Genomic DNA, 26828 nt, shown 5'->3' with positions numbered 1-26828 from the left:
GAATAGTACACAATTGATCAAAGCCATATCACTGTTGTGAGACTGTTTTTCGATTAATTCACGTATTCATGAATGAATACGGCTTACTGTTATAATGAGAAGTTACGGCATCAATGCATCCCGCTCATTTTTCTTTCTTTTTTTTTTTTTTTGGTTGGGCTGATGTAAGCCTGCTGAACCTTGTTCACATAAATAAACAGACGACAATTGAAGAGTATCTGTCCAATGTCACTCAGCCCTTTGAATGACCTTCCGCCAACATGGGCTGCCTTGTTTTCTGCCTCCTGATTGTGTTGGCCACTGGGTGAGGAGAAGCGGTGGGAGATGAGAGAAGTGGGTCCTCATGCCCCTGGCTCCCACCTCATGCCCCTGGCTCCCACCTCATGCCCCTGGCTCCCACAGGTAGCTGCTGCGGCCTGTCCTCTCCAGGTCACTGCCTGTCTCGAGGCTCACTGTGTACCACCCCTCTGTCTCCGGGTTCCAGAAACATCCCTCCCCTCTCCTCACCACCCCCTCGCACCCCGTACTAGCTGAGGTCTACACTATCCTTTGTACTTTCCCTTCGTCCTCCGCCCACTCGTTTGAAATAGTACCTTTGTGAAATGATCCTCAAGTTAGCCCACAGGAGTGTGCCATCTGTTCCCTGTTGGAATCCTGACGGATCAATCTTTCTTTTATCAACTGCGAGAAGGGCATTTGTAAAGGAGGATGTGGAAAAGAAGAACCCACCGAGCGCACATGTCAGTCAAGGATCTAGAAATTGATTCTCTTAAAGCTGTCTGCGACCGGGAGCCTTTAGGAAGTCCCCACGTACCTCCAGGGGTCTGAGTGCTTCGATTTGACGATCGCTGATCTAATACCTGACCATCTGCCCTTCTCTCTCTCTCTCTCTCTCTCTCTCTGCCCCATAATTGCAGAAGCAGTGCTGGGAACCAGAATGTCATTAAGAAAGCTAGTGAGGTGTTTAGCATCCAGGCTAAAGGATGCAGAGAGATCCCAGGTAGTCAGGATGAGTGACACCCCCATTGCTCTCATAGCAGGGAAGCCAAGTCCCTCCTTGAGCTGATGTTTGAGAGGGATTGACCCCAGGAGGCCAGGCCTCCAGGGTCACCTGCTTGAGCTGAGCACTTATCAGTCTTGTAGGGCAGCCTGTCTTGTTTCTTTACCCGTCAGGCTCTCTGCAGTGCTGATTTAGAAATTCCAGACAACCCATTGAGAGTTCTTTATTGCAGTGGCGGGCAGCCGATCTGCAGTAACGCGTAAAGAGATAGGGGTCCCCAGGCCAGGACGGCAGCTGCTGTTTAAGTTGGAATTAGAAGTAAAATGTGTCCTGAATCCACCTGCTAACAGAGCCAGGGGTGGGGGCTGGCGGGGGGTGGGGTGGGGGGAGTGCGGTGCAGCAGGCAACGGGGCTGGGGTGCTGATCTCCTGCTTCCCATCCCTGAATCCTGCTGCAAACCCCAGGGTCAGCAGCCCAATATTCGAGGTGTCGTCATCCCCACTGAGACTGGAGGTGCCAGGCAGTGGCTGTGGGTGTGCTTGCATTAGCTGCCAGCAGGTGTTTGCCTTTGGGGTCACTCAGATGTGAGCATTTCTTCCTGCCTTTTCACACAAGGGGAGAGGCTCACATATCTTTGTCCATCCGGTTGTCACTGGGTCTTCATGAGGGAAATGGAGTTATAGATGTGCACATTCTTAGAACACTTTGCTGGGAAGGCAGGTATAAATCCAGCCTACTTCCCGGCCCTGCTGTTTGGCAGCATGACATTCTCCGAGGTCGGGCTGAGGTGGGGTGAGTGGAGAGGAATCCTGCTCCTGCCTGGACAGGCTCGGAGGGTCCCCCGCCTCCCTCCCCAGCATCACATCAGCGGCTGTGGAGGAGACAGGATGGAGGAAGGTGATGCTTATCATCTCCCCTGAGGAGAGCAGGTGTTCTCACCTCTTGCCTGGTTAATTGGCTCAGCCTCTTGGGGGTTGGTCTTGTTTCTGTTTTCAGAAGAAGAAATGGAAGCTCAGAGAGGGGCAGTAACTCACTCAAGGTCACACAGCTGGCATAGGGCAAGAGCAGAATTTGCACACAAGAACCCTCTTATCCATCTAGTCATTCGATGATGTTGAGCTTCATTTAGGGGATAGTAACTGGAGAAAGAGCAATGAACACAATCAGCAAAATCCATAGTGGGCTGAGTTGAGGAAGACAGACAAGGAGCAACACACAGTCCACCAGGCAGCAATTGTGGCTGTGGGGAAAAGTAAAAGAGAATAGAGGGTATCCTTGGGAGTGGTATCCCTTTTTATAAGGTAGGAAAGTGACAGCCAAGTGCAGATCTGAAGGACATGAAGGCATGAACCAAGCTTCTAAATGAGGAAAGAGAGCTGTAGGAAGAGGACACAGCAGGGGCAAGGGCCCTGGGGCAGGACTGTGTCTCACATGTTGGAGCAATGGCAGGTCACTGTATATGTACTGCGTGGAGTTCCACTCAAGGAGATACAGTCAGCGAGGAGCGGCAGGAGCAGTCTACCCCAGGTACAGGCAGGAAGGGGGTGCATTATCTCTAGAGAGTTTCAAACCAATAATAAAATGGAAATTTTTATGTTGCAGGGCCAAGCCTGTGTGTCCTGCTTCTTGTCACCTCCCTAGGATTCAACATCTTTGTCTAGAATCCAGTTTTTGTTGAAGGAAAAAACAAATGGGGGAAAAAAAAACCAAAACCCAGGTGTCCTGGGAGGGCTGTGAGCATGTGGCCAAATGTGAATGACATGCTGGGTGGGGAAGGACAGCTTAAAAATGATATGCTGGACCCACTGGCAGGGCCTGGACAGGGCCACTGGCGGGGTCTCCACATGGATGGATGGGTGTGATGTGGATAGCGGGACCAGGGCCCCTGGGTGGGCTGTGGCAGGTACATGGCAGTCCGTCCTGTCTGCTCCACTGCTCTGTGCTAACGTCACAGGAGGCCCCGAGTACAGAAGCCCCAAGCCCGGTCTCTGTCCTGGGAAGAGTGATGCCTCCAGCCCACCGTCCACCTCACGCTGCTCTGGTGGGATCTGAGCAGCCAGTGAGGACGGTGAGGGAGCAGAGCCCTTGGAGTGCCAAGGCCAAGTTCAAGTCCTGGCTCCATCAGCAACTGGCTGTCTGACATCGGCCAGGAAGTTTCTCCACCTTCTGAGCCTTGTTTGTGGTCCGGGGCTCTGGATCGGGTGACCTAGAAGATATTTTTAACACCAACTTCACAGGAATCCAGATATCTTCCCCCAAGGACTATTTTATGCAAAGCGCTGTCGGAAATTCAGAGCCTTGAAAGACTCGGTCCTTCCTGAGGTGATGGGAGTCACACGCGTGTGGAGATAGGTGCCTGTGTGTATTAGGCTCTTGGATTGTTTATTGAACAGCTTCTGTGCTCTCCTCGGCGGGAGAAGAGTGGGTGGAAACAGCAAAAGCAGTGACATCTATTTGCCTTATAAACCACCAGGCTCTGTGGTTCATTTGCCAGCTCATTAGCACCTCGCAGCAGTCCCGGACGTAGGTGCTATTATCATGCACATGGCACAGGTGGGGAAACTGAGGCACGCTGCCCAGCTTCTTCACAGACTTCTCAGGAGCAGATTTCCCACCATTCCCTCCTCCCCGGGTCTTTTCCCCAGGCCTCAGTGATGGTCCCTTACATCCCTCCAGACCCCAGGGAACTGCAACCATAGAGATGAATGGAAAATGGACTAGGATGTATCACATACCCCATCAACCTCGGTCCTCACCGAGTGGTCCCCAGGAGGAATCATGCTTATTCCAACAATGGAGTCGTTGTCAAGGCGATCATGGCCTCCACCAGGAGGAGGAGCTGGGGTGGGAACCACAGAGAAATCTGGCCCGTTAGTGCACAGTCACACCTCGCCTGGCCCTCCGACAGTACTCTGAGCAGCAGCACATTTTCTTACCATTAACATCAAACCTGAGTCACCTCCAGACATGTCTAAATGTCAACCTCACTCTCCAGGGCCAGCGAGGTGGGCATGTGACCTGCACAGTTACACAGAACCCTAGGTGGCTCAGAAGGGACTGTACCTGATTTAATCCTTTGCCATGGCTGACTTGGAATTCTTTCTTTTTCCTTTTTAAAGATTTTATTTATTTACTTATTTGAGAGAGAGCAATATTGGAGGCAGGAGCGGAGGGAGAGGGACAAGCAGATTCTGTGCTGAGCACAGAGACCGATGTGGGGCTCAATCCTACCCACGACCCTGAGATCCTGACCTAAGCCAAAATCAAGAATCGGATGTTCAACTGACTGAGCCACCCAGGTGCCCCAGCTGACCTGAAATTCTTAAGAATTTTTGGACATAGGACTCTGCATTATTTTGCATTGGGCCCCAAACATTATATATTTGGACCTACTACCAGTTTGCCCTTCTTGGGCGTTGAGAAGCAGGGATTCCAGAATAAAGGCAACTCCCTTCCTGAGAGAAATCCCCAAGTGTCTGATCAATGGGTGTGTCATCAGAGGTCCCCTTCAGAAAAGATTGTGCTCATTGAGATTCATCAATGTCACTGAGTTGGCTAAACAACATAGGTCTTACCATTGCTCAGCTCATACCCCGAGAGCCAAGTCATGATTTTAATATCTGAGCCTGGCCAGAGATGGAGCGTCACTGGAGTGTGGCCAGGAGGCCCCTGGTTAGTTTCTTCCCTTCTCATTTCTTGGCTCTGTCCTCCCTGCCTCAGGAGAGGTTTGATTAGGATGTCACTGAGCTCCAGCTGCTCTGTTGATACGTTTGGGGCTGGGGTAGTTTGTGTTCTGTGCCCTGGATTGTCTATGCTTGGGTAGGACGATGCCCCCCTCCTTTGGTTGGCTTGTCCTGCAGGCTCACTCAGCTGAGGTCCCTCTCATGTCCCCAAGGCCCCTGTCCTCGACCACCCAGGAGGTGTTGCAAGAACCCATACCACTCCCTAATCACAGTCCCAGGAATGCCCCCCATCCCAGGTCATCCTTCCCTCTGAAAGATTTGACAGAAGGGTTTCAGTAATTGGAATGGAAATGAGGCAGACAGTTTCCCAGCACAAAATGAAAACATGGGGCCTCTTGTTAAAAAATTATGAAGGATTTCAATCCAGCAGAGCATTGAATCAAGCGGGAACCCTCCTAAACAGGTCCTGCGACCCTGCCTAGGTTGTATATGTAGCCGGAGTGGCTTCCAGGGGCCTGAAACTCATCCTGGGATGAAGCCAGGCTGTGTGTCTTTGGAAAATAATTAAGAGCCTCATTTTCCATTCATCTCTATTGCATGAGTCCCAGCCAGCCGAGCCACACATAGCTAATCAAAGCCAGAGCCGAAGGCTGCCTGGTTTGATCTCAGGATGAGCAGAAGGAGGATGCAGAGGCTTGCCCGTGAACTTCTTACAGTCTGCGTGCACGGCCCAGGATGCCAGCGAAGTGACTTTGCCCCCCAAACCCTCCCAATCTCCGGCTTCTGAGCGTGTTCACTCTTCCTACTCGGAAGACAGCCTCTCTGTGTTGTTATTTCAAATTCCAGCTTCATGGTTCTAAGTGTCCTTACTTTTACCTTATCTTTTGATTATTGGTAAATCGAGTTTTTATCCATTACTATGTGTGTGTCTATGTCTCGGTGCAGTGAGCTGAGGGGCTGGTCGGGACGGTGAGGCTGCTAAGGCACACAGATTTTGCTTAGCTTTTACTTGTATTCGGGGGTGGTTTATTCAGAGGCTATGAGGAGTCTGGGAGGGCAGATCAAAGTCCTCCAAGGCCACATCTTCTATTGTCTGTGGGAGGGGAATTGAGAAAAATCTTTTACTTCATCAGAAAATTCTGTTTATGTTTTTTAAAGAAATCATTTAAAGATGTCCAGGTTCTACCTCTGCGTATGACCTCCAGCCCTACCATCCCAGTCCAAGCCACTGTCTATGCCCATGGCCTCCTAACTGCTCTTCCTGCTTCCACTCTTGCATCTTTGCCTTACAGAGGCCAGTCTTTTTAAAAACCATTACTTAAATATTTTTACATCTCTGCTTAAAACATTCCAGTGAGTTTTACTGGTGCTGAGGTTGGGATTTGGGGATTTTGTATCTCCTCTCTGAAGATGAGACACTTGAACAGAGACAGGGATGAAATGTGGTGATAAGACTTGGGAGGGAAAAGAACATCCTGGGCAGAGGAAGCAAGTGCAAAGGCCCTGGGGTGGGAATGTTCTTGCAGTGAGACCAGTAAGGCTGGATTGGAGAGCGAGGGGGAGCCAACTCCAGGGTTTGTGTAGACACATGAAGCCTGGAGATGAGCACCATTGGAGGGTTTCAAGTAGAGCAATGGTATGATCGGGTTATCATTCACTTCTGGCTGCTGTATGGAGAAGAGGCTGTAGAAGCCCAGGGGACCAGTTAGGGCCCTAATACTGTTACCTGGCCGAGAGGCAATGGTGGTTCATTTCAACTTTTCTCGACCTTGACACTAGTGGCAATCCAAGCTGGCTCACCGTCTGCTGTGGGAGCTGTCTAGTGCATCGTGGGATGTTTAGCAGCCTCCCTGGCCTCCACCCCCTACGTGACAGTAGCTCTTCCAGTCCTGTTGTGACAATAATGTTCTCAGACAAGGCCAGATGCCCCCTGGGGGACAAAATCACCCCCTGGTTAGAACCACTGCCCCAGCTGAACGCTTCCTGCTAGTTCTGGCTACATCCAGCCCAGGTAAGACAGTCCTCTCTCCCTGCAGGCGCCTCTCTCTCCTTAGGCTTTGAGACTGTTAACTGCCCTGTTGGGATCTAGAAAAGTCATGCACTTGCTGCTACTCTGGCTTCTGTCCTTTGCAAGCTTCGGGGTTATGTTCTTTCCAGCTGTGGCTCTGAATAGAAACCAGAAGGGGGCCCTCTAGTTTTCTGGGAGAAAAACATTTCCCAGAAGCCCCCAGCCGAGGGGCCCTCCCAGCTCATTGGCCAGAAGTGGTTAAATGCCCACTCGTGGGATTGTCATGATTGGCAGGGTTGATCTGTCCCCTTGAGTTGGACGCTTTGCTTCCCAAACAGATCCCATTTCTATCAGCAAAGGAGAGGTAAGCAGCCAGCAGTCCGACACCAACTCGGCCGTGCTCACTTGTTATACCTGCTTCAGCACTAGCCTCGAGGCAGAGGCCATGTCCTATTTACAGTCCCTGTGTTTGTTTATGACTTGGTGCTTAACTTAGTAATATCTGTCAGACGAATGAATCCATGAGCGGGAGTCTCATCAGAGATCTCCAAGGCAGCTTTGAGTTCTGAGAACCCCAAATCAAAGCATCCTCTGAAAGATCTTACACGTGGCTTCCCTTTCAATGTGTCCCCACGGGGGAGATCCGTCTTCCTGCTCTGAAGCGACATCGGAGAATCAGAACTGGCCTCTGCGGTACATCTGCACTCACGTCAACTTCACTTAATGCACATGACAGCCGCGCAATAGCCTTGATACCATTCCCGTTCTTGAGATGAGGACGCTGAGGCCCGGGGAGGTCGGCAAAGGAGTCGCCGGCCAGGGACACAGAGCCGGGTTGGTTAGAGCCCCAGCTTCGGGGCTGCTCTGTTCTTTAATTAAATCAGCAGCCACGTTAATGAGCTCGCAAGTGAGTTTTCTGAAAGGTGATCGTCAAACAAGCTCCGCGGTCACAGAGAGACCTAAGTTGAATCGCACTTATTGTCAAGTGGACCCGCTTCTCAAACCTTTAGAACACGGTCCCCCAGCGAGGGCCCACAGAGATTTGCAGCGGGGCTGCCCAGGGCAGTGCATAGGGTGACGCACGACCCCGTGCGCACAAATGCTCCTTGGGGGCACCTGTTCCATCACAAGCTGAGAGCTGCGTGTTCAATCTGCCTCCATCGCTCCCCCAAAAGAGAATTACTGATGGACCATAAAGCAGACAGACAAATTGCCACCTTTATCTGTGTTCTCAGAGCAGTGTCCTAACTGGTCATGGCCCTGAGATCCTAAGAGTGAGAATTTAGTGTCGCCACCGCCGCCGTGGGAGGTCACACATAAAACAGCTCGCGGTTTGCAATCTCCTGCTTCCCAGCGTCACCCTCCCTCCGCGGGGATGCTCTGTTGGGCTCCGGGCGCCCGGATAAATTAGACTTCCGCAGTTACGTGTAATTAAGAGGGGAAATGGGTACCGAGCTACAGAGATGAGCCCCTGCTTCGCCGGGGTGAATCTATCTCCGTGTCAGCGAGCCAGCCCAGGGAGGCTGCAGGAAACGCAATTATCTTTCTTCTGACTTAATGGGGGTTTATGGTGCTATGTTTCAGTATCATAACTTCTCAAGACGTACAAACCTTTTTATTCCCCCTAATGCAATTACAATCCTACATACAAGATGGCTTGTGTCTAAGAAAGTTCAGGCGGAGCTAGCCGCGAGAGTGCAGGGTTCTGGATGCTGCTGGAATTTCTATTCGAGAACACGTGCATCGCTTTTCCTGCTCCAGAGGTGAGGTGTTTGGCCCCTAACCCCTGAGAGTGACTGTGCTGTCTTTTTTTTTTTTTTTTTTTATTTTATTTTATTTTTATTTTTATTTTTTTTTACTGTGCTGTCTTTTGCAAGTTTTGGCCCGACGCTGTGACTCTTAAAGTCCCCTTGCTCCGGCTCTGTGCCTTCTTTTCTGGATCTTCCAAGCCCAGGCCAAGCCGCAGTCATTTTCCCCACTTTCAATGGTTTCTCCTTCACACACTGATTTGTTCGACTTGCTGAAAGCATGACTTTTACAATCTCATAAATCCCCTCAGCTTCAACCCAAACTCAGCCAGAAAGTGCTCAGATAAAAATGGTTCAGGTTATATTTCAGCTCTTGATGGAGATAAACACAGCAGGAATGATTCTTCTTTTTTTAATTGTTGTATAGGAGTTCCGGAAATAAAGCAGCATTCTGGCTTTGCGAGGGGGGTAGAGCCGGCCAGGCCTTGTGCGCAGAGGGCCGCCAAGGAACTCCCGGAAGGATGAAATGAGGCGTGTGGGTGTCAACAGAAAGGTCCCCGCGAGGTTAGACCAGCGAGGGGGGGGTAGTCAGGACTGGCAGGAGGAGCCTGAAAAGCCCGATTATCCAGCCAGGACGCTCACAGAGAGGGGTGCCATCAGGGTGGCGAGGGACAGGAGAGGAGAGGCTGTCCCGGGCCATGGGGTTAGAGACGGGCCGGGGCTGGACTGTGAGGAGGCCGGAGGGTCCCGAGAATCACACTGGGGACCCCACCCGGGCCCTGCACAGTGGCTGAGCGACTTCCCAGGCTGGGAGACATCTGAGCCCCTGAGTCCCCCCTCATCTCCCAGGCACACACTGAGCCCCCTCCTGCCTGGAAGGGAGCTGGAAAAGTCAGGCTGAGGCCTCAGACCCAGAGGACCAGGGAGTTTGTTGTGAATTAGGGGAGTGAGATGTGGCCAGAGGGCGCTTTGCAGAGCTTTGACTCTGGGAGCCTCTGAGCTGGTGAATGAAGTCCTCACCTGAAACCGGATCCATAGCGTCTGCCTATAGTGAGGACACGCACATGTGCTTGCACACACACGTGCACAAAGGCACCTACGTACAAATCCATGCTCACGTGTCAATGCTTGAACAAGAGCTCATGTGTTCCTTCTGTAAGCATTTCTGGAGCGCCTCCCCTTGCCGGATGTTGCATTGTGATTCGGGAAAACTCATATGAACAGTGTCCAGTTCCTATATACCAGAAACTCTTGGTCCACTTGGAGGACAGCTGGGAAAAGCAATGGGATCTTAGGGTGGAAGAATGTAAGGAGATCCCTCCCTGAATATCCTAGTTTTGGACAGTGGCCTCTGTCCAACCCGCCTGGAGACTGAAGCCCCCCCCGCCTGCCCCGCACACAGTAGGCACCTGTGCAGAGTAGGACAAGTGCAGTCTTTCCTGCTGACAATCCCCTTCTACCTCTTTCCCTTCCTGAAAGTTCTGATTCTTTCCCTGCCCCCTCTATGCTCTGGACAGTCTTTTCTGCAGCTTGTTTTAATGACTTTTTGAGTTAAAAGTCAATATTTAATTAACCAAGTAATTACATTCAGCTTACGCTTGAATCTGGGTATTTGCACATCTGTGCATGCCCGGGTGTCCACCCCGGCCCCCTCCACCCACCCCAGCCTCTGCCCCTCAGTGCCACCCTCCCTTCCTTTGGGGCAGTAAAGGAGATGCTGCTCTTAAGCGGGTGCTCTGGGGACAGAGAAGCTGGTAGGATGGGCTTTCCCTGGAGGACACCAGCGTCTCTCCCCAGAGCACCAAGAGTCACTCTCATCTCGTGGTTAATAGTGAAGGGGGTTTCTTACTGCATCTCCGCTACCCATCACGGAACCACTGGAGGGCTTTAATTAAATGAAAGCCATTCCTACCTGTGTAAAGGGGGTGGGGAGGACAGAGACCACTCACCTTGTCAGACAGGTTCTCCCAGCTTTGCTTGTCCTAATCCTGGAGGAAAGAACACTCCTCAAAACAGCCTGTCTGGGGGTGTGACTTAGGGTTCTACTAAGCATCTCGAAGGGCACCCCTGGCAGGCTTGGCTGGGCACCCCTGGCAGGCTTGGCTGATACCAGGCTCATTGCACATTTATTTGCACATGAAGGATCTGGCTTCTTGGGGCCAAGCTCACATACAAAAATACACAGTGTTGGCATAACTGCCAATGCCGAGGAGTGAGTGGGTAAGGGTGTGTATATACACCCACGGGCATATACATATATACATACACACATGGACATGTTTTATTTGAATTCAGGACTTTTCCTTAAACATAATAGCAGATCCACGAGTTAACTGTAAAATGCCTAGTCTGGAGGACAGTGTCTCTGTGTCCTGTGTGTGCACATAAACGTGTGTTTGTGCATCTACCCGGGTGTGAGGCACATGGAACGCTTACCCAGCGATCTGGGTGGTGCGGAGGTGCGAAGCCACCACAGAGGATTCCCGGTGGCTGGTTTGGTTGCCAATTGTAGAGCATTTGGGAAAATTACCTCCATAGCATCTCATCATTCGACAAAATGAAAATGGCTTATGTTTGAAGGCATCAGGAATCCCCACTTTGCGGTGGTTCCTTTGTATCTGTTTGAAGTGCCAAGCACCCCACAATGATTCCCAGAGGGTGGGGCAGGGATACTGATAAACGAAGCCCCTAGAGGATCCTCTCCATTAGTTGGGGTAGTTGAGCGACCACATTAAATACCGGTGAATGAGGCAGCTGAGAAGTTATGTTTTTCCACCCTCTGCTAGCTCTTGTAGAACCTCAGACGGTTAGATGGTTTCAGGCTGGTGCTAATAGGCCTTTACAGTGACCTGGAGAGAGAGAGAGGACTTTCAAGGAAATATTATTAGTTAGAAATTCATAATTTTGTTTGTTTTTAGCAACTTTTTACTTTGAAATACTTTAGATTCACGGGCAGCGGGCAGAGAATTGCTTAAGGGGCTTCTGTGAGCCTCCCCTGAGGGTAACATCTTGAATCAGGAAATTGATATTGATACAATCCACAGGGTTTATTCAGACTTCACCGGTTATGTACACACTCATTTGTGTGTGTACGTGCGTGTCTGTGGTTCCATGCAATTTTATCACGCGTGTGGCTTTGTGCAACCACTACCACACTCAAGGTATGGAAGTGCTCGGTTGCCAGAAGGACCCTTGTGCTACCCAGTGTAGCTACACCCACCCACCCCTAACCCCTGGCAACCCCTAACGGATTGCCATCTCTATAATTCTTTTATTTCAACAATGCTGTGTAAATACAACCTGCAGCATTTCGAGACTGACTTTTTTTTTTTTCACTGTAAAATTCCCTTGAGGTTCATCCAAGTTGTGTTTCTCAATAGCTTCTCCTTCATATTGTTGGCATATTCTGTGGTGTGGATATCCTACGTCTAAACCACTCACCCGCTGAAGGACTTTTGGGTAGTTTGAGGCTGTTATAAATCAAGTTGCTGTGAAATTTCAGGTACAAATTGTTCATGTGAATACCATCTGGATAAATGCTCAAGGATGTGATGGTTGGGGCTGTGGCAACTCCACTTTTAGTTTTAAAAGAAACTGTCCTGCAGTTCTGGGACAAGATGGTGTAGAGTCATTTTCCCCTCCTCTCCCCCTCTAAATCCAACAGAATACCCTGGAAATAATTTGTATCTTAAATTCGACAATCCTGTGCAAACAACGCTATAATCCTACAATCCTAAAAGACTCAGAAAGAAGAGGAACCAGCTAGCAACCTCAGGACTGGAATAACAGAACCTCGTGTGAGTTACCAGAGTTTTCCTTTACTTCACGTGTGTCCTTCGTGGGGCTCTGCAGAGGCCTGCGACCCAAAGCCACCAAAGGCATAGACAGAAACAAAACAATCCAATCAATGGAATAGGAAATGGAAGGCCGGGTGGAGACCCACCGAGTGGCAGGGGTGGGTTAATTCTGTCAGCGGCAGCACCCCCAGTGGGGTGGGGGTTGACCCACTCCAAACCCCATACTCACCTGCAGCCTGCAGGCCCTTCAGCTCACCCTGGGAGCACCAGCCAGCCTGGCATCTCGTGACCCTCCACCCAAGAGCAGAGGGTAACTTAGACCAGGTATCCCCCCCAAGTCTGCATCCAGCAGTAGAAGGTGAACGAGGCCCACGGTCTTCCGACACTTCCCCCATGGCAGAGAGCTACTCTGGCCCCTACCAGGAGGAAGCCAGGTGGGAGCTTCCCTCCCCTGGCGGCATCGGCAGTGGCTTGTCTGTGCCTACGGAGACCTTGGGATTTTAACTCAAGATGTGTTTAACGTGAAGATCAGGGGATCCCTGGGTGACTCAGTGGTTTAGCGCCTGCCTTTGGCCCACGGCGCGGTCCTGGAGTCCTGGGATCGAGTCCCACGTCGGGCCGGCATGGAGCCTGCTTCTCCCTCCTCCTGTGTCTCTGCCTCTCTCTCTCTCTCTCTCTCTCATAAATAAATAAAATAAATAAATCTTTAAAAAAAAATTTTAACATGAAGATCAGTTGGGAGAGAACTGACATTTTGCTCTGTTGAGTTTTCCAATCCACCAACAAGGTCTTTCTATTTAGCTCTTGAATTTCTTTCATTAGCATTTTGTCGTTTTCAGCATATAGATCTTGTACATGTTTTGTTAATTTTTGCATCTAAGTACTTCATTGTATTTGGAGCAATTATAAGTGGCATTGCAATTTAAATTTCAGTTCCCATTTGTTCATTGTTAGGTATAAGGAAATGCGATCGATTGGCTTTTGTGTTTTGATCTTGCATCCTGCAACCTTGCTGAACTCACTAGTTCTAGGAGCTTCTGGGGGTAGGTTCTTTGGGATTTTCTCTGTAAGCAATCGTGTTATTTTCAAATACAGACATTTTCATTTCTTCTGTTTTCTTTTCTTTCTTTCTTTCTTCTTCTTTCTTCTTTCTTTCTTTCTTTCTTTCTTTCTTTCTTTCTTCTTTCTTTCTTTCTTTCTTTCTTTCTTTCTTTCTCTTTCTTTCTCTTTATTTTATGGCACTGTCTAGAAGTTCCAGTATTAAGGTATATAAAAGTGGTGAAAATGGACATTCTTGCCTTCTTCCTGGTCTTAGAGACAAAACATTCAGTCTTTCACCATTAAGTACATTGTTAGCTGTAGCTTTTTTGTAGATGTTCTCTGTGAGACAAAGAAAGTTACCCTCTGTTCCTAGTTTGCTGAGCATTTTTTCATGAATGGATACTTTTTTCTGCATCCGTTAAAATGATTTTCTTTTTCTTTCTTAGCCTGTTGATATGGTGGATTATATTGATGGATTTTTTAATATTGAACCAGTCTTGCATATCTGGAGTTAAATCCCACTGGGTCACGTTATATAATTCCCTTATACGTTATTGGATTCAGTTTGCTAATAAATTGGAAAATTCTTGTGTCTAAATTCACAAAAGAGGTCTGCAGTTTCCTATTTTTGTACTGTTTTTGTCGGACTTTGGTATCAGTATCATTTCATGAAGCTGATCATTTTTTTTAGGTTTTTAAAATTAAATTTATTTTTTTAAAAGTTAACAAGTGTGTAATAGAAAAATGAAAAACCCAAGAAGCAAAGAACAAAGCCTCTGCTTGGAAGAGTTCCTTTATCTGTTTTCTAGAAGAGATTGTATAAAGTTGCTGTTAATTTTTTTTAAATGTTGGATGTTTTAAATATTTTAAGTGTTGGATAAAATTCTCCAGTGGAAAATTCTGCGTCTGGCGACTTCTTCGGGAGCTTCTTCAGGAGCTTTCAAATGACAAATGTAATTTCTTACATAGTTCAGGACTGTTCATGTTGTCTACTTCATCTTGATTGAGTTTGGTAGTTTTTGGTTTTTGAAGAATTGGTCTGTTTTTTTCTAATATATGGAATCTACGAGTGTAAAGTCATTCACAGCAGTCCTTTATTATGCTTTTACTGGCTATATGATCTGTAGTGTTTTATTCAGGGCATGGTGATTTGATTTTTTTTCTCTCTTTTTATCTTTGTCAGTCTTGCTAGAATCTTGTCGATTTTATTGATCTTTTTCAAAGAAACTGTTCTTTGTTTCATTGATTTTTTTCTATTCTGTCTGTTTTCAATTTCACTGATTCCTGCTTTTATCTTCATTTGGTCCCTCCTTCTGCTCACTTTGGATTTACTTTGCTCTTCTTTATCTAGTTTCATAGGTAGAAGCTGAGATTACTGATTTGATATCTCACCTTTTTTCCCCCAGCGTGAGCATTTTAGCACTCTAAATTCCTCTCCGGCATGACTTCAGCTGCATCTCACATGTGTTGATATGTTTTATTTTCATTTTCATTCAATTCTATGTATTTTTAAAATGTCCTTTGAGATTTCCTCTTTGACTCGTGGGTTACATAGAGGTGTGCTGTGTAATATTCATGTGTTTGAAGAGTTTCCTGCTGTCTTTCTGTTACTGATTTTTAGTTTGATTTCATTATGGTGAAAGAACATCCTCTTCGTGATCTGAATTATTTTCCACTTGTTAGCGTTTGCTTTATGAACCAGGATATGGTCTCTCTTGGCAAATGTTCCATTATGAGCTGGGGAAGGATGTGTATTCTGTTGTTGATGATGAAGTAGTCCATAAATGTCAGTTAGATCCGGTTGATTTATGGTGATGTTCAGTTTAACTGTATCCTTAACTGATTCCTGGCTGCAAGATCAGGCTTCCAGGTGTGTCAATTACTGATAGAAGGTGTCAAATCCTGATAAGTTAGGCGCTGAAGTCTCCACCTATAATTGTGGATTTATCTGTTTCTTCTTTCAGCTCCATCAGTTTCTGCCTCCTGTGATTTGAGGCTCTGTTGTTTGGTGCGCACATGTTTAGGTTCGCTATATCTTCTTGGGAGAATGGTCCTTCTATGATTACACAATGGCCCTCGTTGTCCCTAGTCATTTTCTTTGCAATCAAGTATACTTAATCTGATATCAATACATCCCCTCCTGCTTTTATTAAGTTAATGTTTGCACGACACAATTTCATCCATTCTTTTCTTTTATTTTTTTTTAAAGATTTTATTTATTTATTCATGAGAGACACACACACACAGAGGCAGAGACACAGGCAGAGGGAGAAGCAGGCTCCATGCAGGGAGCCTGACGTGGGACTCGATCCCCGGTCTCTAGAATCAGGTCCTGGACCGAAGGCAGCGCTAAACCTGCTGAACCACCCGGGCTGCCCTCATCCATTCTTTTACCTGCGGCTCACCTGTGTCATTATGTTTGAAGTGAGTGAGTGAGTGAAGTGAGTTTCTTACAGACAACATATAATTGGGTTGTTTTTTTCAATCCAACCTGCCAGTCTCTCTCTTTTAATTAGTCTATTTAGACCATTGGCATTTTAAAATAATTATTGATCAGTTAGGGCTAAAGACTGCAATTTTATTATTATTCTCAATTTACTCCCTCTGTTTCTCTTCCCCTCCTGTGGTTTCTGAGTCCTTTTTGTAATTCTGTTGTGATTACTTATAACATTTTAGAGCACATTGTTTTATATCTTTTTCTCAGTGGTAATTTAGTGTTCGGTATGCATATAACTGATCAACACGACTGCTACCATGTTTTAACACTTAGAGGAAAGTATTGAAGTCTTCCTGATATTTAAGGTCCTTGATCCTTCCCACTTGTCAAGGGCAATTGGCCAGGGGGGCCTGGGTGGGTCAGTTGGTTAAGTGTGCAACTCCTGAGTTCAACTGAGTTCGTGATCTTAGGGTCATGAGATCGAGCCCCGAGTCCGGCTCTGTGCTCAGCAGGGAGTCTGCTTGAGATTTTCTCCCCCTGAACACCCCCCTTCAAATAAATAAATCTTTTAAAAAATGCAACTGATTCCCTGAAGTGTTACCCTTCACACCTCAAGCATCCCATCACACGATGCAATTATGTTTGCTTCCGCCATCCTATACAGTTTAAGAAGCTCATGAAGTGAAGAACAGTCTTTTAAACACACACCTAATTTTGCCCAATCCAGTATTTGTTTTTCCTTTCTCAAATTCCGAGAGCTTTCTTCTGATACTGGTTTCTATCTGCCTGTGCAGAAATGAGTTTCTTGTAGACAGCATGTAATTGGACATGTTCTTAAATTCAGTCTGCCAAATTCTGTGTTTCCCTTGGTGTATTTAGACCATCTGCATTTAATGTAATTAATGGTATGTTAGGGTTTAAGTCTGTCATTTTATTTTTGTTTGTTCTTTCTGGTGTTTTGTTTTGTCTTGGCTTTCTGTAGGTTATTTGAACAATTTTTAACATTCCATTTTGATTTATCTATGGTGTTGGAGGTTTTTTTTTTTTGTTTGTTTGATTTTTGTTTGTTTGTTTTTTAAAGATTTTATTTATTCTCCCACGAGAGACACACAGAGAGAGGCAGAGACACAGGCAGAGGGAGAAGCAGGTCCATGCAGGGAACCTGATGTGGGGCTCAACATCAGGACCCCAGGATCACATCCTGAGACAAAGGCAGATGCTCAACCACTGAGTCACCCAGGTGCCCCTATCTGTGGTGTTTTTAAGTATATCTCCTTGTATAGGTTTTTTTTTAGTGATTGTTTTTGGTATACACATAATTTACCACAATATATGAGTGTCATCACTTTACCAGTTTGAGTAAAGAGTATACTTCATAGGCTCTAGTAAGATACCACATAGAGCACTTAACACAGGAATGGCAGTAGTAAAAGAATAAGAGCAATAGCCAACCCTTATTGAAGGTTTATTACATACCAGACATTGTTCTAGGCACCTCCTATGCATTCACTCATTTAATCATTACAATAACCCAACAAGGAAGGTGCCATTATTGTGCCCAGTATATAGATCAGGACTGTGAGGCATAGTGGGGAGTGGGGACTTTTCTAGGATCATGGGGACTAGAAACTGAGAGGGGCCCTTACCAGCTCCAGGCCTGGGGCGGGGGAGCCCAGGGAGAGCTATACCTCTAAGGCAGGGCTGCTGGTGAGGAGCTGAGGACACTGGGAGAGAATCATGGCCACTGTCACATCATGAACCCTCAAGGGAGGGGGACCTGCTGACCCCGTTCTCCTCTTATATAATTTGTTCTGCCTCCTACTATGGAACAAACACAGAAAGCCACAGGGAAGGGAGCCCAGATGACCTGGCTGTAGATGTGGGACTCTCCTAATGCACAGAGCAGACAGAGAAAAGGACGAGCAAAAATATCCACCCACCACCCACCCACCCCCAGTTTGGGCTTTTAGCTTTTCTTTCTCTGGGGCTGATTTGTCTGTTGAATTGGTTGGATGGTTCAGAGACAGGCTGGTTTTCTGACTTGGGTCTTAGGCTGCCACTAGCACATCCTTCTGGGCCCAGGGGAGAAATTCTACCTGCAGAAGTGATCTCAAAAGGCTTTTCTGCCAGTCTATTGACCAAGCAAATTGCAAATATTTTTCTTTTGACTTTAGCAAAGTTAAATTTTTGCTCTGCTATAGCTTCAACTGTTCAAAGAAACTCATTGTTCATGCCAGGAGACATTATACAAATCGTTATCTGAGTGCTGGTGTTGGGCCTGCCTTTGTGTAAATATCCACATGATTCTTTTCCTTTAGACCCATGAATGTAAAGGCAAGGAGAAAAAGAAATAAAACAACAAAATGCTACTCCTGCATCCTGAAAGAAACAAGAGATCAGCCCCCTAGCTCCTACTTTGCCAACTTTCCACAACTGCTTTCTCTCTGCTAAAGGGTGGCTCAGGCTTGATTAAGCATCCGACTTTAGATCTCAGCTCAGGTCTTGATCTCGGGGTCATGAATTCGAGCCCCACGCTGGGCTCCACACCCAGCATGAAGCCTACTTAAAAAAAAAAAAAAAAAAAAACAAACCCTAAAAAACCTAAAAAGAAGTTCTATGTTTTTTGTCACATCACCACCTGAAAGGCAGGTTTCAGAGGGACTCTCTTTGCATGTGCAAATATCCTGAAGGAGAACTAGGAGGGCAGGTATGGCTGGAACTGACTGAGGCTGGGGAAGGCAGGTAGATCATGAGACTGGAGGGAAAGGTAGGAGACAGATCCTGGAGGCTCTCTGGGCATGGCAAGAAGTGCTAGCCATCGATAAGCTGAGGGTTGGGTCTTTAGCCTGTCCACTGTCAAGGACAACAGAGTTTGGAATATTGTTGCTAGCAGAAATTTTTAAGATTTTCTAGGTGAGATTTTGCAATCAACTCTTAAATTGTGGTGATAATACAACTGCAAATCTGTAGCCTTTTTGAATTCATTATTTAAAAGCATGAATCAGTCTTTTAGCTGCCAAGAATAGATGATTAGTATGAAACCAAGGTACTCCTCATGTGACAATATGTATTAATGATCACGCATATAGATTTTTTAAGGCAGTTTTCAAAAAGAATATGCAGTCAGGAAGCAATCAGAGCCCCAGACTTGCACTGACAATTTGATACATAAGAACACGGTTGTGTTTAGAATAAGCCACCTGGAGCCACCTGCCAGACCATGGATACTGTGGTGGACTTTTGTGTCCAGGCAGAACTTTGCTAAGTGGATTTGTGCTTAGAGAGGGTGGCAATGCCATAATGTGGGGGCCCATGGGCTGTGCTGAGGTGCCAGGCTTTATTCCAAGAGAGAGACACGAGTTAGGGGGTTTTAAACAGAGGAGGATACAGCTTGCCTCAAATCCCAGCAAGATCCCTTCGTGTTCAGGTGGAGAAAGAATGGTGGAGGGTGAGGGGGGAAGCAGGAAGATGGTGGAGGATGGCAGTGTGATAATCAGGTGAGAGGTGATGGGGGCTGGCCAGAGCCCGGTGGCATTGAGAAATTGCAGGACCCAGCGTGGGCTTGGGAGGTTGAGGCCCAGAAAAGGAGCAGGGACATCTCTTAGAATTTTTACCTGAATCACTTAGGTTGGTGACTGAACACCAGAACTTTTCTCTTGGGATCAACAAATGTCTGCTGTACAATCGGTGCTTCAAATAAGCTAAATATCAGGCTTGGATTATGATCTTATGTCCGTGACTCAATGGAAACCAGCAGAATATACTGGAGTAAAAAAGGGAGCATTGGGTGTGATGGGGTCGCAGAGCAAGGAAAATCATGGAAGGTTGAAAAGGTATCTGTGTGTGTGTGTGTGTGTGTATGTGTGTGTGTGTATTTATACATAGCAGGTATATATACATATTAATTTATAAGTGCATATTTTATGGATATATTGGAGTAGCAGAGCCAAGATTTGAACACATGTTCTTAACCACTGCACTGTTCAACCAGTCTGGTAGAGGATATTGAGTGGTTCCAATTTGAAAGGTTATTTTTCAACTGTTATAAATAGCGTTGCTGGCAATGTCTGCACACACAGATCTCTGCACTCCGAGGGTTTCTGAAGATGAATTCAGGGAGAGGATGTGTCTGAAAGTCCCTCCCATCTGTGGCATCTGTCAGCCCCCACCCTACAGCCCACCCTCTTAGATCAGTGCCTCAAAGCCTTTCCTATTACAAAGAGCCAGGACTTCCTTTCTAGCTGCTGAACCAGGCTCTGAAGGTGGCCAAGCTCCTTCTGAGACAGGGGCAATGGGCAAGAGGATGGGACGTCTGAGCCTGGAAACAGATCCAGGTCAATGATGCTCTTCCCCCCAAAGTTCAACAACACATTTTCTCACAGCTGGGTACAGCCTGCATGCAGAGGTGGGGGTCGGGGGAAAATGTGCCATCTGCTGTTTTCTGTTCAGCTGTGTGGCAGTTTTGATGGTTCTCAGGGCCAGAGGCTTCTTGACTGAGATCATCCCAGGCTTCCTTCCAGTCCCAGGGTGGGTGAACAGCTGTGCCCCTTTCCTTGGGGCTGGTTGGGATAGCTGGCATGGGACACAGCAAGGAAAGGGAATCATCCTGCTTCCTAATGATGAGGGAGGCATAGGGGTGGTGCCTTCAATAGGTAGAGTCTTCCTTTCTCTGCAGAGAGAGAGACACACACAGGAAGGTCCAGCCCTTGTTTGCATCGTGTCCTTTGGAAGAGCGGCTGTGGCAATAGTGGCCTTTTCCAGAGATATCTGTGGACAGGTGGTACTGACTTTATTCAATCTGGACAAATCCCCAGGGCTAGTAGTTGGCCAGGCCTGGGGACACTCAGGTAATAATTCATAGCCCTTGCCTTGCAGAGCATCCGATGTAGCTCAGAGTTCTCCACGAACAGCCAGCCGCCTGCAATTGCACCGGTTTTGCAATAACCCAGTGCCATCTCTGCTATTGAGACTTGTCTGAATTGGACTTTTTATTTTTAGGCTTAATTTTGTTTTAAAATAAAATTTATGTCCTGTGAGCAGGAAACCAATATTCACAAAAATAAGTAGAAGTTTGTTGTAAAACCAAGTACAGTGAAAACATATTAATCTTTAGCAAGTTATTGCTTCCTATGATGGCTGATACGTCTTAATTCAATGAGAGTGAGAAGAGAGGTGTTTAAGATAAAGTCGTACCTCCTGGAGACTTTCTACTTGATGGCTTAGCAGGAAGGAGACTAGGAAAGGGAAAACATTTCTCCAGGGTGAGTCATGGGCTTCTAATGCTGGGGCCACACGTCCATGGGTCAGCAAAGTAGTGGCTCTTTTGTCTGGAGCTAAGTAGACAGTCCCCAAACCCTAGGATTTCGGGCATTGCTTCTCCATGACTTACTTTCCTGAGTGTCCACACCAGGCAGAAATAAGGTGCCTCTCAGAGATCCCCTTAGATTGCTGATCTTAAGGATGACCCCAAAACTAATGTAAAGGCAAAAAACATTTTTTTTTTTTTTTGCCTTTGAGGATTTTCTTAAATGTCACACTGAAGGACCGCATACTAAGTTTGTGACCCAGGCCAGGCCAATTGCTGCTCCCTCATTCATGCCGCGGGGCAGGGGAGGACAGGTGAGAGACCAGGGTGGACTGGCATGGAGACAGGTCAAGCAGGGCCCAGGAGGCCATGAAAGAGCATTTGGATTTGATTGTAAGAAGAGAAAGCTACTGACTCGTTCCAAGATGAGTTAACATCTGCTTGGTGTTTTCAAAGGCTCACTCTGGCTGCGGTTATAAAGGGACCTGAGGGCCAGATAAGAATGAGGGAGACTCCTGGTCCACGGGGGAGATGGTGGTGGCAAGGGCAGGACAGGGGTGCCGCGGAGTCTGGGCGTGGGTGGATCAGGTCTGGTTTGAAGGTCTGCAGGGCTTGTTGATGGATTACGAGTGGTGGCAGGGGAGTGGGGGAGAAGCCTAGGTTTTGGCTGAGCAGCTGGGCAGATGGTGGTGCCTGTTAGAGATGGGGAGACCAGGGGAGGAGGAACAGATGGGGGGGCAGGAGGGAGGGTGGACATTAAGCTGCTCTGCAGACACGGTCCAGCAGCAGTTTCTGGTCCACTGGCTCTTGTGGGGCTGACACCCCGAACTTGGAAACACGCCTTGTAGGCTACACCTCATTAGATAAAAATCCTGCTGCTGAAGACAGAGCCTTATTAAGTCACAAGTGACACAATCAGGAAAGGACAACTTGTGGGCAGAGCTTCTCAGAGAGAAAACAGAAATGCCCAACGGTTGCCCAGGGCCGTTGTGATGCCCGCGACCTGCCCTTTCCCAGGCCCTCTGCCATCTACCCTCCACTCAGAACGATCGCATCCCAGTGTTCTCTCTGAAGCTTCTGCAGCCAGAACCAGCAGAAGGCAGAGGGAAAACATTACTGCATAATTTTTCTGATTTTTCCATTCAAGGTTCATTAATGAAATTCCAACACTGCCTCTTCGACATCTGCTTAATTGATACCGGGTTTAGGAACCAATTTTGAGCCTTGGCTTCTTGTAGCTAAAACCAGCAATAGCATTTGATTTTATTTTGTAACATCCGAGAGCCAGGAGTGGCTCCCCCTCTGCTCCATCGGGAGGAAAAGTGGTCTGAGCAGCAGGTCCCGGGCACCCAGGGTGACTAGTCATTGCCAGCTGACTGCAGCGAGCACATTCCAGCACCAGGAGAGGAATCAAATGTCATTGTTCGGGAAACAATGGAGTCCTTCTGCCCAGATGTGGCCTCCACTTCTGCGGCTCATCCCCAGATCTTCCTCTCGCCTCCCCTGCTGGGGACGGGGCAGTCGGATTGATGGGGCAGGTGGACTCACAATCTGATCTGGTGACACTGTGGACATTCCAGGGACATTCCAGGATCAGATGAAGGCCAGACAAGGGTTGCCATAGGAATTCCAGCCTGGTGGGCCCACGCTGGTGTTTGGAGGGCGGAGCAGGACGCAGGTGCTTTCCCATCCCTGGGCTGCACTGATGGCCCTGCCCCAGTTCTGAAACCACCCCAGACCTGCAGCTTCTCTCCCCCGACAAACACCCATGGGTCTCATCTGGAATGTCCCTTGGGTCACAGCAGAGTGCTCTATTCACAGGATCATTGAGCTGGGGCTGAAGTTGTGAACTCAGCATCTTTAGGGGCCAAGCTGGGGTCACGTGGACTAGAGAACTGGCAGAGAAGGGCCTGAGGGGCACTAGTGACAACGTCCCATCCAGGGCAGCCCTCGCTGCATACTCCCCCTGTCTCCATGCAGAAAGAGGGACAGAAGAGACAGGTCTTCCAACCTTTTCAGCACAGCTGGAGGTTTGCTCTGATGCACAATCCTTCAATTAAAAAACAAGTGATAGTTAATTTAAATGTGTGTGTGTGTGTGTGTGTGTGTATTCTAATACTTTGGGGGAAGGATGAACCCCAAACAAACTGGTTTGTAGAAAACATTTAGCCTGTGATTGCTGGATTATGCTCTACTTGCGAGCTGCAACATTAAAAATGCTAAAACAAGACCATGGATTAAGTGCTTAACATACGCCTGGCACTGTTGACATGTAGGCTTTACATATATTTTCTGAATCAATAGAACAACTTCCAAAGTGGTAACCATGTGATTCTTCCTGTATCGCAGATGGGGAAACTGAGCCATTGGATCCTTTGCCCAAGGTCACACAGAGAGTAGCAAGGTCAGGACCCAAGGCCAGGACCTCCACCCTGAGAGCCCGTGCTCTAACCTCCTCACCATCCTGGGTTTGGTGGCTTAGAATATGCTGGAATTGTCCCAGAATTTTACAGTTAGAAGAAATCCTGTAACTATAAAGACATGCCATATATACCTGCAGATGAGAAAAAGTAAGGAATTTGCTGGAGAGGAAATTACCTGGTAGCAGAGCAGTCAGTCCAAAGCTGAGGGTGGGCCTGGCGGTTCAGTCTCGAGCATGTGTCTCTCCCTCCCTCTGATAAAGGCTCCGGGACACAGAGATGATTAACCTATCATCAGAAACAGAACAAAGCAAACACATCAAGACATCACCTCCTTAGTCATCCTTCTGAGGTCTGGCTCTTGTGTCTTCTCAGAGGGGAGGCGCTGGAGGAATGTGGCCGGAGGGGGGCACTGTGTGTCATCTGCTCCCACCTGACACTCCTCTCCTGGACCTGAGTGTCTGTGCTTGGAAAACTGAGCCTTCGTCTTTGAATTTTCAAAGTAACAGACACCCTCCACGTCCTAGTCCACATGGTGTGCTCTGAACCTTGGTATATGGAGTCAACTCAGCATACGCCAGGTGCACTGCCCATCACACCAGGAGAGCATGGTATGCTGGCAAGCATTATTTTTTTTTAAAGGATTTATTTATTTATTTATTTATTTATTTATTTATTTATTTATAGCACAGGTATCAGGGTGCCAGGGGCAGGGAGAGAAGGAGAGAGAATTGCAAGCAGACTCCTGGATGAGTGTGGGGCGGGGGGACTGGAGGGGATGGGAGTGGTGGTGATTGATCTATCCTCCACCCTGAGATCATGACCTGAGTGGAAATCAAGGGTCAGAGGCTCAACCGACTGAGCCATCCAGGTGCTCCATGCTGGCAAGCATAATTTATTTCATTATTTGTTTTTTAAAGTTTTAAAGAAGAGCATTTATAACTAGCACATCAAATCTATGATTTCATAGACAATATTGCTTGGTTTGAGGCTAAAATTTGAATGAGTGAGTCCATTTAGATAAACCCATTAAATAGTAGCACAGGTGGTGCAGGGAGGTGGTCCCAGCGACAAACATGAGGGGGCCGTGTGATGGGTGCCACTCGGGACACGCCGAGCATCTGGCAGGCGGGGCGGTTTGGGCACTGAATTTTAAATCCCATCACGGGGGTGGGAGGGGATCCTCTTCTGCCCATGAGAACGACAGAGAAAGGTGCCAGGGTGACCCCACCCCGAGCCCAGCACGGTGGGAACGTTTGGTCATGGAAAGAAATTGTGTCTGTTTTCCTCCACATGTTCCCAGGCTAACATCGGAGAAAACAAATTTTGGTTGGCTGGCCGGGCTTCACTTAAAATATTTAAAACTGGCTTCTTTTGCCCTTCATGGCGTGTCTTTCAGGTTCTTACCTTTCATCCGAGCTGTCTGTCTGCATCAGGGCCGGGCTGCGGGAGGAGATTAGATCATATATTTTTGTGTTAATGATGTTGATATATAAAGCTTGGTAGTTACAGAATTTTTAATAAATCAGGTTAGTGTCCCAAGGGGAGTCTTACCATGTGCTATTTATGCACAAATGCCTCTATCATTTAAGAGTCTTGTTAAAAATTGTAGTTCAAGAGCAGATTAACAGAGCTCTTCACAGCTGGCCTATTTGGGCAGAAATGAACACACTGAAGCAGCAGACACGCAGAGCGGGCGCTGGCGGGCAAGAACACCCAACAGCTAATTGCCTCCCAAATTAGTAGGATGGAAAAGTAAGCGCTTTAAGGCCCTGGTTTTGAGTAGATTAAAAATAAGAAACAGTTCTGCAGGCTGTTTGCTTTTTGCCAGCGCAGCATTTGGGGCTGCTGACTGCAGGTGAATTATGCACCAGGTGGCGGCCTCCTGCTTTCCAGGAGAAGGGTCCAGCTTTGTCCTGTTTACCATGAAGGTGCAGGAGAGCAGATCCAGCCTCCATGATGAACCAGCAAAGCTGCCAGCAAGCAGAGACGGCTCCTGGGATCTGCGGACCCCATCAGCTGGCTCATCGGGGCCCTGCAAAGCTCTCCCTCTGAAAGCAGCCTCCGATCATCCCGTAACAAGGGCCCTAAGCCTCGGCTTCTTTCCTTCTCGAGTTGCCTTGTCTGGACTTTGCCCTCCAAGCCCCAAATGTCCCCTTACTGGCAATAAAAACACAAACAGGGACTAAGAACATTTTCGATAATGAGAGGAGACACAGAGACTCGAGTGACAGGCTGACGAGCCCAGAAAGGGAATGAGGGAGGTGGTCCACCTTGGATCGGATGCTCAGAAGAGGCCCTTCCGAGGGGGTGGCTATGGGAAGGGGCCTATATGAACCTAGGAGCCAGTTATGATGGTATCTGAGGGAGACTCTTCAGGCAGAGGGAGCAGCAAGGAGGAAGGGCCCTGAGGTTGGATGAGCTCTGCGTGGCATGTTTGGAAATATAAAAGGCCCAATGTTGCCCAAGTGAGATGGGCAGGGCTGGATTCTGGAGGAACTTGTAGACCAGTGTGGGAGCCTGACCTGGACTCTGGATGCCACGAAGGAGGCATTAAGGAGCTTTTTGTGAGTAGGTGACAGGCGCCTGAAAACCACAGTAGAAATCTGCTCCTTCTTGTTACCTGGAAGATGGAAGGGGTGATGGGGGTGGGGGAGGGAAATGGGGAAGCAAGGGGTGATGAGGGGAGATGAGGGAGGAGTAGAGAGTGATGGGGGAGGAGAGATGGAGGGGGGTAGAGGAGGTCACAGGGGAGGGGGAGGAGAATAGAGGGGATCACAGGGTGGGAGGGATGGAGGGGTGGAGGGGGGCCACAGGAGAGAGGGAGAAGGAGGGGATTGAGGGGTACACAGGCTAAATGGAAGGGTGGACAGGGTCCCTAGGAGAGAGGGAAGGGGAGGGAATGAAGGGGAAAGTGGGGAGGCGGTCCTGACTAGATGTAGTAAGGGGCACCTCCTCCTCACACCAGTTAATAATAACTCTTTACCGAGCTCCAACTATGAGGGAGTTATTCTTCTAAGTCCCCATGACAAATTACCTGATTCGATCCTCACACAACCCTCTGAGACAAGTGCTATTATTATTTCCATTTTACCCAAGGGGGGACAGACACGGAGTCATTTACCTAAGGTCTCTTAGTGAGCAAGTGTCACTGGCAGGATTTAAATCAAGGATATCTTGCCGTCCTCTGCTCCAAGGAGCCACAGCCAGCTGAGATGCAAGTACTGAGGATCCCTGTAATGCAACATTCAGGACCCTGGTGTGGCTTTCCCAGGCCTGGGTGCAGGAAAAGAGCCCGCACCCGGTTGCTAGGCAACCTACTGTTCAAAGGCTCAGGGGGGCAGAGGGGGGCAGGGTCCTTGGCAGCCCCAGTTATCACATGATCAAGG

General features: G+C 47.9%; 1 long non-coding RNA gene across 7 annotated transcripts; it reads right to left on the bottom strand.

Moving 5' to 3' along the window:
- Nucleotides 1-5623: 5623 nt before the first annotated feature.
- Nucleotides 5624-26756, bottom strand: LOC102156604. 7 transcript variants are annotated; one of them, XR_005377941.1, is made up of 8 exons: nucleotides 26564-26756; nucleotides 24847-24882; nucleotides 23618-23727; nucleotides 10876-11306; nucleotides 10389-10427; nucleotides 9558-9710; nucleotides 6410-6572; nucleotides 5627-5776 (listed from the first exon to the last, which is right to left on the bottom strand). It is a non-coding gene; the product is annotated as an uncharacterized LOC102156604 (long non-coding RNA). The 7 variants fall into 7 exon arrangements; XR_005377940.1 differs by having other exon boundaries at nucleotides 5624-5776; nucleotides 6410-9710; XR_005377944.1 differs by having other exon boundaries at nucleotides 5624-5776; nucleotides 6410-9710; nucleotides 11179-11306.
- Between the last annotated feature and the right edge of the window lie 72 nt (nucleotides 26757-26828).

Source organism: Canis lupus, chromosome 24, assembly GCF_011100685.1.
Source record: "Canis lupus familiaris isolate Mischka breed German Shepherd chromosome 24, alternate assembly UU_Cfam_GSD_1.0, whole genome shotgun sequence".
NCBI lineage: Eukaryota > Metazoa > Chordata > Mammalia > Carnivora > Canidae > Canis > Canis lupus.
The sequence above is the reverse complement of the archived record's forward strand: the minus strand, read 5'-3'. Positions and strand labels throughout refer to the sequence as shown.